Source organism: Syngnathus scovelli, unplaced genomic scaffold, assembly GCF_024217435.2.
Source record: "Syngnathus scovelli strain Florida unplaced genomic scaffold, RoL_Ssco_1.2 HiC_scaffold_28, whole genome shotgun sequence".
Lineage (NCBI taxonomy): Eukaryota > Metazoa > Chordata > Actinopteri > Syngnathiformes > Syngnathidae > Syngnathus > Syngnathus scovelli.
Window position 1 is genome coordinate 1,410,234 of NW_026061370.1, and position 12,377 is coordinate 1,422,610.

General features: G+C 47.3%; 1 long non-coding RNA gene across 1 annotated transcript; it reads left to right on the top strand.

Annotated features, from left to right (window-relative positions):
• Window positions 1-2,505: 2,505 nt before the first annotated feature.
• On the top strand, window positions 2,506-4,502 carry LOC137839954 (uncharacterized). The gene is made up of 3 exons (XR_011086344.1): window positions 2,506-2,668; window positions 2,814-2,891; window positions 4,418-4,502. It is a non-coding gene; the product is annotated as an uncharacterized lncRNA (long non-coding RNA).
• The last annotated feature ends 7,875 nt before the right edge of the window (window positions 4,503-12,377 follow it).

Consider the following 12,377-nt stretch of genomic DNA (forward strand, 5'->3'; position numbering starts at 1 on the left):
GTCAGCACTTCAACAGAAGATGTTGGACATTGAAAGTGAGAAGGTAGACAGACACGCGACATCAGCCAAGGGGAACTCGGGGCAATGTGCCCCAACAATTCTGACCTTGAGCTGTGCTGGGATATGTTCTGCAACCAGAAGGGCTACCTGGATGAAGAGTTGGACTTCAGGAAGCGTTCCATGGACCAGGCTCATAAGGTAAGCCGCCCTCAAATCTCCCGCCGGACCACTGATGGACGAGGATTGCGGCCCAGAGGATCATGGAGCTGGAGGCCATGTTGTACGAGGCGCTACCGCAGCGGGACTGCCCCGCCACGGACGGCGAAAAAGCCAGCCACGCTGGCGTGAATGACGTGCTGACGGCGGATCAGAGACAAGAGCTTAGGAGCGCCGTGGACCAATGGAAGCGAGCCCTGATGTGGGAGTTGAGGGAGCGCGACGCTTGCATCCTCCAAGAGAGAATGGATCTGCTGCACAGCGCGCAACAGGTAAGGGCCCAAAGCCAGCCCGGCACTTACTTGCACGCTTACTGGCTTTTGAAGGCTACTTTCCATTTGTCCGTCCTAGAGGAACAAAGAGCTGAAAGAATTCATCGAAGCTCAGAAGAGACAAATCAAACAATTGGAGGAGAAGTTTCTGTTTCTCTTTCTAGTCTTCTCCTTGGCCTTCATTCTGTGGCCCTAACACCAGCTGGTGAGTGAGCTCCAGCGGCACCGCACTCGACACCTCCGATACACTGCCAGCCGGTCTCAGACGTTGGCAGACGCTCCGATGCCGACGTATACCCCCCGCCACGGTGACAGAGGCACCGCGTCACACCGGCGCTCATCCAATCAGAAGGCAGGAAAGGCAAATTCACATGCAGGGCACTCTTGAACCAGAAGAGAGCGCCACAAAAAACGGTTGTTGCCCCAAACGCGCACTAAAAAGGGTCAGAATAACAAGAGTCCCACCGGCCAGCCGGGGCCACCCGTCCATCCATTTCTTCAGGGGGGGAAAAAATTGGAGTCACCGGTGAGTACATTTTGCATTTAGCTCTGCTTTTCTGCTTCTGTCTTCAAGTGTGTGGCATCCTGCGACCAAAGATTCAGCCAACCCCAAAGCGGTTGACCTCAACGTCCCACCACCATTCCTACCAGAGCAGGTGACGTGATGCTTTGGACATCCTTCCGTCTCAGATGCCCAAAAGTACTCTTTGCCACATCTGCGGCAATACGGTGTCTTTTCAAAGGTGCAAATAAATCCAGCGTGGGCGGAACACGCACGTCTTCGGTTTTTCCCGCTTTGTTTGTGTGACAGCTGTTGTGAAAATTTTACACAAATAAAGTTGTATAGTACAGGTTTGGCCAAGCCGCAACTCCCGAACCGCATGCGGCTCTTTTATGTTCATATCAACATTTGTGTGTGTGTGTGTAGGTGTGTGTGTGTGTGTGTGTGGGGGGGGGGGGGGGGGGGTTGTGCGTGTTGGCTTCACTTGAGTTCAATTTAGTATTTTCGTCAAAAGCGCATGTGGTGAAATTCCACAAAGTAGGATGGGCAAACACATTCCAGTAAACTATTAGTGTCAATTGGGCTCTCGAAATGGCAGGGAAAAGATGCACAGCAAAACGAAAATATGTAGATGAACACAGGACGTTTTTATCAGAGTGGGAAAGTTTCTATTTTTTGTTGAACGTGATGGCAAACCATTCTGCCTGATACGTCAGACCTCAGCGCATTTCAAAGATTCAAATCTTCAGCGCCATGCACTTCAGCTCACTCCATGCTAACATTGATCAGGCGTCGAACCCGCAACATCATGCTTAAGAGGTGGACATGCTAACCAGTGCGCCATTATGTCAACGCATAACAACTGTAAGAACTTCCGCCGGAATTCAAATCCGCGGGGAGAGTTAACTTGTTTAAAAGGGAGTGGGCAGAAGAATTATTTAATTTATTTAAATCTATTTGGAGTGTGCGCCATTATGTCAATGCATAACAACTGTAAGTCTACTAAACAAAACAGCGGTTGCTATATGACGTCTGCCACGTCGTGGTCACGTGACGCGGACGTGACGTCGACGCCTACTTTACATCCCACCGATCACAGGACCCCTCGGCTGCATAACCGCGCCCCCTTCCCAACCAATCGGATTTGCTATACGCGAAAACGACGCCAATGGGCGGGCTCTTCCGCCAGAATTTAAATCCGTGGGCGTGGCTCGCAACAGGAAGTAGGAAAATGGCGATGTTGACAAAGACACAGCGGATGGTAACATACGACTAACGAGAGAAATATTTTTATTTACTGCTTGCAACTGGACCGTCCAGAGCGTACACGGTAAGTACAACTCATCGTTTTTAAAAAGAAGTACTTTTGTTGCCCTGAAAAGCGAGTGAGTGTGGCGTTTGGGGGGAACGTCGAATTTCGACGATTCTTTCTGGTCAACGGTTGTAAATGATTGGGTTGATTAAAAAAGAAAACTTGATGTAACTCTACTTTTAACTGCCGTTTCAGATAAGCGGGTATTACGTCGCAGTCATGTGCCGCGGATATGACGTAATTGGCTGAACTTCCACCAAAATTCAAATCTGTTGGCGCGATGGCCGTGAGCCACTGAGCAACGACGAATATCAACAGAAATATCTTTATTTTCTGCTTGCAACTGGACCGTCTACAGCGTACACGGTAAGTAACACTCATTGTGTTTAAAGAGATTTACGTTTGTAATAGCAACGTGTAGCTGAGGCGCTAGCAGAAGTGTAGCCGCGTTGCGTTGTACGTGTGAATATTGGTCCAGGCGAAATGTTAATGTTTAATTTCATTCCTTTAGGTTCCACGGTGTTTGTTGGCTGCAAGTTTTCCACTGCAAGAAGAGGCTCGTATCATTGACCAGGAGCGAGCTACAACGGTGAGTAGCCATAACATTTATGTTAAACACTTCCTATTTCATGTCTAACAGTACTTGATTTAACAAATAACCATAAATAAATACAGTGTGGGCACTGAAGTTAACATATGTGATTATACTGCCTAATCTGTCACCGAGTATATTGTTGCAAAGTAATATAAGATCCAAAGTTGTAATTCAGAATAGTTTTCAAAAGAAGGCCATTAGAATTATATACAAGTCTGATTACCCTGAACATAACAACAAGCTATTAATTAAATCACAAATTCTTCAATTCAAAGATTTGGTAGATTATCAGAATAATAATGTCTAACAGTAATTGATTTAACACATCACGATAAGTAGATTGAGTGTGGGCACTCTCAAGTTAACATATGTGATTATACTGCCTAATCTGTTACAGAGTATGTTGTTGCCAAGTAATGTAGAATAGATCCAAAGTAGTAATCCAGAATAGTTTTGAAAAGGCCATTAGAATAATAAACAAATCTGATTACCTTGAACATAATAGTTAAGTGTTGAATATGTCCTATGAAGTCAAAATTTGGCACCATCATGTGGTGAAATTTGGAATTGCATCACATCCAATTTTGCCTGGGAACAAACAGATTAAATAAATCTTAACTTAAATAAGCCACTCCTTCTCAAACAAGTAAACTCTGCCCATTTTGCGCAGTAGATGTTCTGTTAATATCTAGTATTTATACAAAGTCATAATTTAAATTGCTTTTAACCTTCATTCATCGCTTCAACCAACATTACTCGCTCTTATTACCAACTTGTATCGATTTAACTGAGCGTTTAATACTTCCTATCAGGTCTCAAGTCAAGATTTGGCAAAATACAATTTCAGCAAATCCAATTTTGCCAGGCAACAAAAAGAGATTAAATAAACTAAATAAGTCTTCTTCCCATTAAATAAATCAGAAAAGTCTGTCTTGCAACCAGTCCTCTTCAAACAAGTAAAGTCTGCCCGTTTTGTGCCGTAAATTTTGTGTCTATGCCTAGTATTTATACAAAATCATAATTTAAACGACTTCATTCCTTCATTCACTTTGGAAATTTGGAATTGCAGCAAATCGAATTTTGCCAGGGAACAAAAATAGATCAATTAAACTAAATAAGTCTTCTTCCCATTAAATAAATTAAAAAAGTCTGTCTTGTAACCAGTCCTTTTCAAACAAGTAAAGTCTGCCCATTTTGTGCCGTAGATTTTGTGTTTATGCCTAGTATTTATACAAAATCATAATTTAAAGGATTTCATTCCTTCATTCACTTTGGAAATTTGGAATTGCAGCACATCAAATTTTGCCTGGGAAGAAAAGTAGATTAAATAAATTTAATAAGTCTTACTACTTCCCAATAAATAAATTAAATATGTCTTACTTGTTCCCACTCCTTTTCAAAAAAGTAGTTTAAAACGAGGGCCCTTCACTCAACCTTTAACCTCAACACCGCACGTCACATTGTGTTGTATCTGTGAATGTTGGTTGTGGCCAAATGATAGTTTTCTTTCATTCGTTTAGGTTCCACGGTGTTTGTTGGCTATATGTTTTCCACTGTCAGAAGGATGAAAATACAAAGTACAACGCTTGGACGTGGGCGACGACGTCACCGGTGAGTCCTTCCTTCCTATTTATTTACCTTCTAGGTGCTAGGTGCCGCACTGAACAACATTATGCCGCACTGAACAACATTATGCCGCACTGAACAACACCATGCCGCACTGAACAACACCATGCCGCACTGAACAACATTATCCCGCACTGAACACCATGCCGCACTGAACAACACCATCCCGCACTGAACAACACCATCCCGCACTGAACAACACCATCCCGCACTGAACAACACCATGCCGCACTGAACAACACCATGCCGCACTGAACAACACCATGCCGCACTGAACAACACCATGCCGCACTGAACAACACCATGCCGCACTGAACAACACCATGCCGCACTGAACAACACCATCCCGCACTGAACAACATTATGCCGCACTGAACAACATTATGCCGCACTGAACAACATTATGCCGCACTGAACAACATTATGCCGCACTGAACAACACCATGCCGCACTGAACAACATCATGCCACACTGAACAACATTATGCCGCACTGACCAACACCATGCCGCACTGAACAACACCATGCCGCACTGAACAACACCATGCCGCACTGAACAACACCATGCCGCACTGAACAACACCATGCCGCACTGAACAACACCATCCCGCACTAAACAACACCATGCCGCACTGAACAACACCATGCCGCACTGAACAACACCATCCCGCACTGAACAACACCATGCCGCACTGAACAACACCATGCCGCACTGAACAACACCATGCCGCACTGAACAACACCATCCCGCACTGAACTACACCATGCCGCACTTAACAACACCATGCCGCACTGAACAACACCATGCCGCACTGAAGAGCACCATGCCGCACTGAACAACACCATGCCGCACTGAACTACACCATGCCGCACTGAACAACACCATGCCGCACTTAACAACACCATGCCGCACTGAACAACACCATGCCGCACTGAACAACACCATGCCGCACTGAACTACACCATGCCATACTGAACAACATGACGCCGCACTGAACAACACGACGCCGCACAGAACAACACGACGCCGCACAGAATAACACAATACCGCACAAAACAACACAATACCGCACAAACAGTTTTAGATAATATTATGTCGCAGTCATGTGACGCGGACATGATGTCAATAGGCGGAACTCACGGCAAAATTATAATCCGTGGGCGTGACTTGCAACAGGAAGTAGGAAAGCGGCAATGCTTGCAAACAAGACACAGCGGTTAGTAACACGGCAACTAACAAGACAAATATTTTTGTTTTCAGCTTGCAACTTGACCGTCTAGAGCGTACAAGGTAATTACAACTCGTTGTTTTGAAAAATATGTTTTTTTGTGTAGCCCTGAAAAGCGAGGGAGTGTGGCGTTTGGGAGGAACGTCGAACTCGGCGTCTGCTTCCAGCCACAGATGCCAAATTTCGACGATTATTTCGACTGGTCAACGGTTGTAAATTATTGCGTTGATTAAAAACTTATCCTCGGTTATCCGTGGCTAAAACACCACAACCCTGCAATAAACTGGGAGTCAGGGGAGATAAAGGGGTGGGCATCCCAGTGCCAAGTATCGTGTGTCAAACCGAACCCTTCGATCGAGTCCCCATGCACTTCTCCCTCGGACTTTGCGTCTCCTGAACCAGAGTTCAGAGCTCCGGATCTAAACCAAGTACCCAAATGCTACCATCAACTTGCGGAGGTATTTAGCAAAGCCAAGGCGAGCTCCTTACCACCCCACCGTCCCTACGACTGCGCCATAGACCTATTGCTCGGTGCTTCGATCCCCAAGGGGAGACTTTATTCCCTTTCGGGCCCCGAAAAGAAGGCCTTAAATGACTATATTGACGCGTCACTTAAAGCGGGTCTGATCATGCCGTCATCATCGCCTGCAGGGGCCGGGTTTTTCTTTGTGGGGAAGAAAGACGGAACCCTGCGCCCCTGCATAGATTACAGTCCCCTCAACCAGATCACTATAAAGAATCGGTACCCCCTCCCACTCATGTCGGCCGTGTTTGATCAGTTGCAGCAGGCTCGGGTATTCACCAAGTTAGATTTGCGTAACGCGTATCACCTCGTGCGCATTCGGGAAGGTGATGAGTGGAAGACGGGCTTCAACACCCCCTGGGGACACTTTGAATACCGGGTAATGCCGTTCGGCCTCACCAATGCCCCCGCGGTCTTCCAGGCCATGATCAATGACGTTCTGAGTGATTTCTTAGACCACTTTGTTTTCGTTTACTTGGATGACATCTTAATTTATTCACCAGATTTGAGGACCCATGAGAGTCATGTTAAGTCGGTCCTGCAACGGCTCCTGGACCATCGACTTTATGTAAAGGCCGAAAAGAGCGAGTTCCATGCAGAAACGATATCGTTCCTTGGCTTCATCATAGCCCCAGGGAAGGTCCAGATGGACCCAGCCAAAGTAAGCGCGGTGACCCAATGGCCGGTACCGGATAGCCGCAAAAGAGTGCAGCAATTTCTGGGATTTGCTAACTTTTATAGACGATTCATACGAGGCTTCAGCGCCACCGCGGCTCCCCTGCACGCTCTCACCTCCCCGACAGTTCCGTTTCGCTGGACGGCGGAGGCTGAAGCCGCCTTCCAGGAGCTGAAGAGGCGGTTCACCACCGCTCCAATCCTTACCTTGCCCGACCCATCTCGTCAGTTCGTGGTGGAGGTTGATGCCTCCAGTCAGGGAATCGGCGCCATCCTGTCTCAGAGATCCCAGGTCGACAACAAGCTCCATCCATGCGCCTTTTTGTCCCGACGGCTGACCCCCGCGGAGCAGAACTATGACGTCGGAGATCGGGAATTGTTAGCAAATTCAAAAAGGCTCTTGAAGAATGGAGACACTGGCTGGAGGGAGCCCAACACCCCTTTCTGGTTTGGACCGATCACAAGAACCTGCAATATATCAAGGAGGCCAAGCGATTGAACTCCCGCCAGGCTTGTTGGTCCCTCTTCTTTAACCGTTTCCATTTCACGTTGTCTTACAGACCGGGGGCCAAGAACACCAAACCTGATGCGCTGTCACGCATCTACAGCCCAGACCCGGTGTCCACAGAGCCAGAGCCCATTCTCCCCCCTCACTGCGTGGTGGGAGCCGTAACCTGGCCCATAGAGGACTTGGTGAAGCGGGCAAACCACGATGATCCACCCCCTAGGGGAAGTCCCGAGAATAGACTGTTTGTTCCGCCCCAACTACGATCCCAAGTGATCCACTGGGCGCACACCTCCCGGCTCACGTGTCACCCGGGCGTGCGAAGAACCCTGCACGTCATCCAACAAAGATTCTGGTGGCCCTCCATGGGGGCGGACGTCCGGGAGTATGTTGCAGCCTGTTCCATCTGTGCGCGGAGTAAGAACACTCCGGGCCGCCGTGTGGGGTTGCTGCAGCCTCTCTCCATTCCCTCTCGACCATGGGCCGACATCTCTGTGGATTTTGTCACGGGACTGCCGGTGTCTAGCGGTAAGACGACGATACTCACCGTCGTGGATAGGTTCTCCAAGATGGCCCACTTCATTGCCCTGCCCAAATTACCTTCGGCCAAACGTACGGCAGTAGTTCTCATGGACCACGTCTGCAGGATTCATGGATTTCCTCGGACGTCGTGTCAGATAGGGGCCCCCAGTTCGTGTCCCGCTTTTGGAGGGCTTTCTGCAAGCTTATAGGGGCCACCGTGAGCCTCACTTCGGGCTACCACCCGGAAGCGAACGGCCAAGCAGAACGCATTAACCAACAGCTGGAAATGGGCCTCCGCTGTTTGGTAACCCAGAACCCCTCGTCGTGGAGTCAAAACTTGACCTGGGTAGAGTACGCCCATAACTCCCTTCCCATCACAGCGACCGGGATGTCCCCCTTCATGTGTGTCTTTGGATACCAGCCCCCGCTCTTCCCCGACAGCGAGCCGGAGGTGTCAGTTACCTCGGCGTGCGCCGTGGTGAGACGCTGTCGGCGCATCTGGGCAGCGGCAAGGGCCATACTGGTCCGCCAGGGCGACAGGGTGAAGAGGATGGCTGACCGGAGACGTCGTCCGGCACCTGTCTACCGGCCCGGCCAGCGGGTCTGGCTGTCCGCCCGGGACCTTCCCCTCCAGGTGGGCTCCAGGAAGCTGGCCCCCCGTTTTGTAGGGCCGTTTCCGATCTCCAAGGTCGTCGGTCCAGCGGCTGTGCGACTCTGTCTGCCTCGGTCCCTTGCGGTGCATCCCACCTTCCACGTCGGGAAGGTCAAGCCGGTTAGGGAGAGTGGGATGGTGCCGGCTCCCGCGGCACCCCCGCCTACGCGGACGGTGGGGGGTGGGCCTACCTACACAGTTAAGAAGTTGCTGGACGTGCGCCGGAAAGGCCGGGGCTGGCAGTTCCTGGTGGACTGGGAGGGTTACGGGCCAGAGGAGCGGCAATGGGTGCCGCGTAGCTATATCCTGGATCCCGGGCTACTAGATGACTTTTACGTGGCTCACCCCGATGCTCCGGGTCCGTCTGGGATCCGGCCCTAGAGGGGGGGGTTATGTCATGCTGTCATGTGTCGTCCGGATCACTTCCTGTTTTATTGTGTGATTTTCCTCTCGTTCCAGTCGGTGTGTCCTTCCCCTGTGCGTCCGGTCACGTGAACCCCTGATTCCAAGTGTGTGCACCTGCGTCAATGACCAACTGTCTTCACCTGTGTTCCCCTCCTGTGTCCATATAACCCGCGTCTTTCCCAGTATCCAGTGCCAGTGCGTCTTGCCTTGTAAGAACACTAGCGATCACGAAACCCTCGAGTTCCACGTACAAGCCTTGTTTGAGCGACTTTGATCCCCGATGTTAACTTGGTTACATCGCTATCTTGTTTTTGTATTTCCCTCGGTTCGAGGTGCTTTGATTTCCCCTTTTTCTCCCTCGGTTCGAGGCGCCTTAGTTTTCCCTTTTTTCCCTCCTATTGAGGCGTTTTTTGTTCGACTATCAGTGGAGACAATAAAAGCCTTTTTGGACATTGAAGTCTCTGCATTCGAGTCCTCTCCCTGCTCTGCACCTGACATAAACTAAAAAGTGGTTGAAAGTAAAAGTTTACACTATCAAAAAAACAATACTTACCTGGATAACCTGAAACAGAAAAACACACAGTTATACTTACCTATGCCGAGTTCACATATTCACACCCAATCGGTACCTGCAAGAAAAGAGCAAAAACAACAAGTTAATAAGCTAAAATGAGTAGATGGAAAATTATCCGGAACGAAACGCAAATTGCTGACATGAAACACATATAAGGACCGCTCGGAGCAGGAAATTCAGTCTCGATGCGGCCATGAAGGAGGAAACAGCTCCACATGCAACAAAACTAAATTTAGCTTCCATTCCCGTGTGCCAGACCTGAGGAAGGCACAAAAGATGCCGGAACGTTGTCGATGGCCACACGGAGGAAATAAAAGGGAGCGCAAACTAGCGCCGATAGGAAAACAATTAGACGCAAAATTATAATTTACCCACGCTCTACCCAGATAGGAGAGCGGATGGATGCCGCACAGAGCAAGATGCTCTCGCTCCACCCAGATAGGGGAGTCGATGAATTAAGTGCGAGGTACGACTAATTTGACCGCAAATGCAGCTGTCAATCTATCATGCCAAGTCGAGACTCATTTATTACATATATAACAAAGGCGACCGGATAGGCAAAGTGCAAACACAAAAACAAACAACAAATACAAAGCAAATACATGTTTATTAAGCCCAACTTGGCCTGACCAGCATGGTTGGCGCAGCCACGACGGACAGGTTGCTCTGGGGCTGGATGTGGGACGTGGGCGTGGATGGTAGGACCGTGCCTTTGCTCCTCTCCTTCGGGGGAGGAACTCCCTTCTTAATCCTAACTCGCCTGTGCCACCTCCACTGCCCCCCCACGTTTCCAGTTTCCATTGAGCTCCTGCTGCGTCTGTGCGCTGTCCCCTAAACCGATCCTACCCTAACCCTAACCTAACCCCAAACCCTAACCCCAACCCTAACCCTAATCCAAATCCCTCCCTGACTCCCATTATGAAAAAAATTTCAACCTGCAAGTCAAAAAATGGAAATTAAGAAGTCAAAAATTTGAACACAAACACGAAATTGAATATAAACTAAAAAGTGGTTGAAAGTAAAAATTTACACTATCAAAAAAACAATACTTACCTGGATAACCTGAAACAGAAAAACACACAGTTATACTTAACTATGCCGAGTTCACATATTCACACCCAATCGGTACCTGCAAGAAAAGAGCAAAAACAACAAGTTAATAAGCTAAAATGAGTAGATGGAAAATTATCCGGAACGAAACGCAAATTGCTGACATGAAACACATATAAGGACTGCTCGGAGCAGGAAATTCAGTCTCGATGCGGCCATGAAGGAGGAAACAGCTCCACATGCAACGAAACTAAATTTAGCTGCAATTCCCGTGTGCCAGACCTGAGGAAGGCACAAAAGATGCCGAAACGTTGTCGATGGCCACACGGAGGAAATAAAAGGGAGCGCAAACTAGCGCCGATAGGAAAACAATTAGGTGCAAAATTATAATTTACTCACGCTCTACCCAGATAGGAGCCAACTTGGCCTGATCAGCATGGCTGGCGCAGCCACGACGGACAGGGTGCTCTGGGGCTATTTTCTGGCACTAAGGTCATTTCTGCCTACAAGCGGAACAAGAGTCTGGCAGATATTTTGATCCGGGCAAAATTGCCAACATTGAAGTGGGACAAACCCTTATTGTTGGACACTCAATTCAAGAGACTAAATTTCATTAAAAATATAGAAACGGGAACAGTATTTGGAATTGACCAGGGAATCAACCCAAAATCTAGAAATTGTGTTTATGTTATTTTTTGTAACAAATGTGGGATCCAATATGTTGGCGAATCACGAAACAATTTGTCCACACGCATGTATCAGCATCGGTATAATGTGAAGAACAAGAAAGAAATGGACACACCCTTAGTTAAACATGTTGTTGATCATGGTATGGCCTCAATGAGAATGGCGGGATTACAAAGGAACATTAATTGGACAGACATAGAAAGAAAAGGGAGGGAACGATATTGGATATTTACATTGGGAACTAGGGAGCCAATTGGACTAAACATTAAGCATTGAAGATTCACCATACACCACTTGATTTGGATCCTTACTACAATCCCATCCCTAACCCCAATCCCTACTCCTTACCCATAATCCTAACCTAACCCCAATCGCTACTCCTTACCCATAATCCTAACCTAACCCCAAACCTAATCCTAACCCTAACCCTAACCCTACCCTAACCCTAACCCTAACCCTAACCCCAAACCTAATCCTAACCCTAACCCTAAACCTAACCCCTAACCCCTAACCCTAACCCCTAACCCCACCCACATCACACAATCCTAACATCAACAATCGCCTAAATTATAATTCTGCCGCTATAACATGTAAAAATAAAAAAATGACAATTACAAATTTTCAAAAACACTAAGAAAGCTTAAAAATACATAAAAGTTTAGAACGTCAAAATTTAAAATGTATAAATACTAATTAATTTAAAATCATTTACGAAATTTCAGAAGTATTAAAAACACAGAGGTAACATTAAATATTAATTGATGATTGAGTCGAAAGAGATAAATAAATAAAACAATATTAACACAAATTATACATTTGATGTAAAATAAGCAACAGAACGAATGAAAATAATTAGACCAGTGGATTTAGTGGTTTATGGTGCGAAAAGTGATATACAAGTCAACAAAATAAAATCTGAATCAAAAGGAAAAAAGGAAAAAGGAAAAGGGACCCGGAAAAAATAAAAAATGAAAGAGTATAAAAGGAGGCGAGAAAAAAACAGGTTCATTGTGCTTTTGTCTCTCGAACAGTC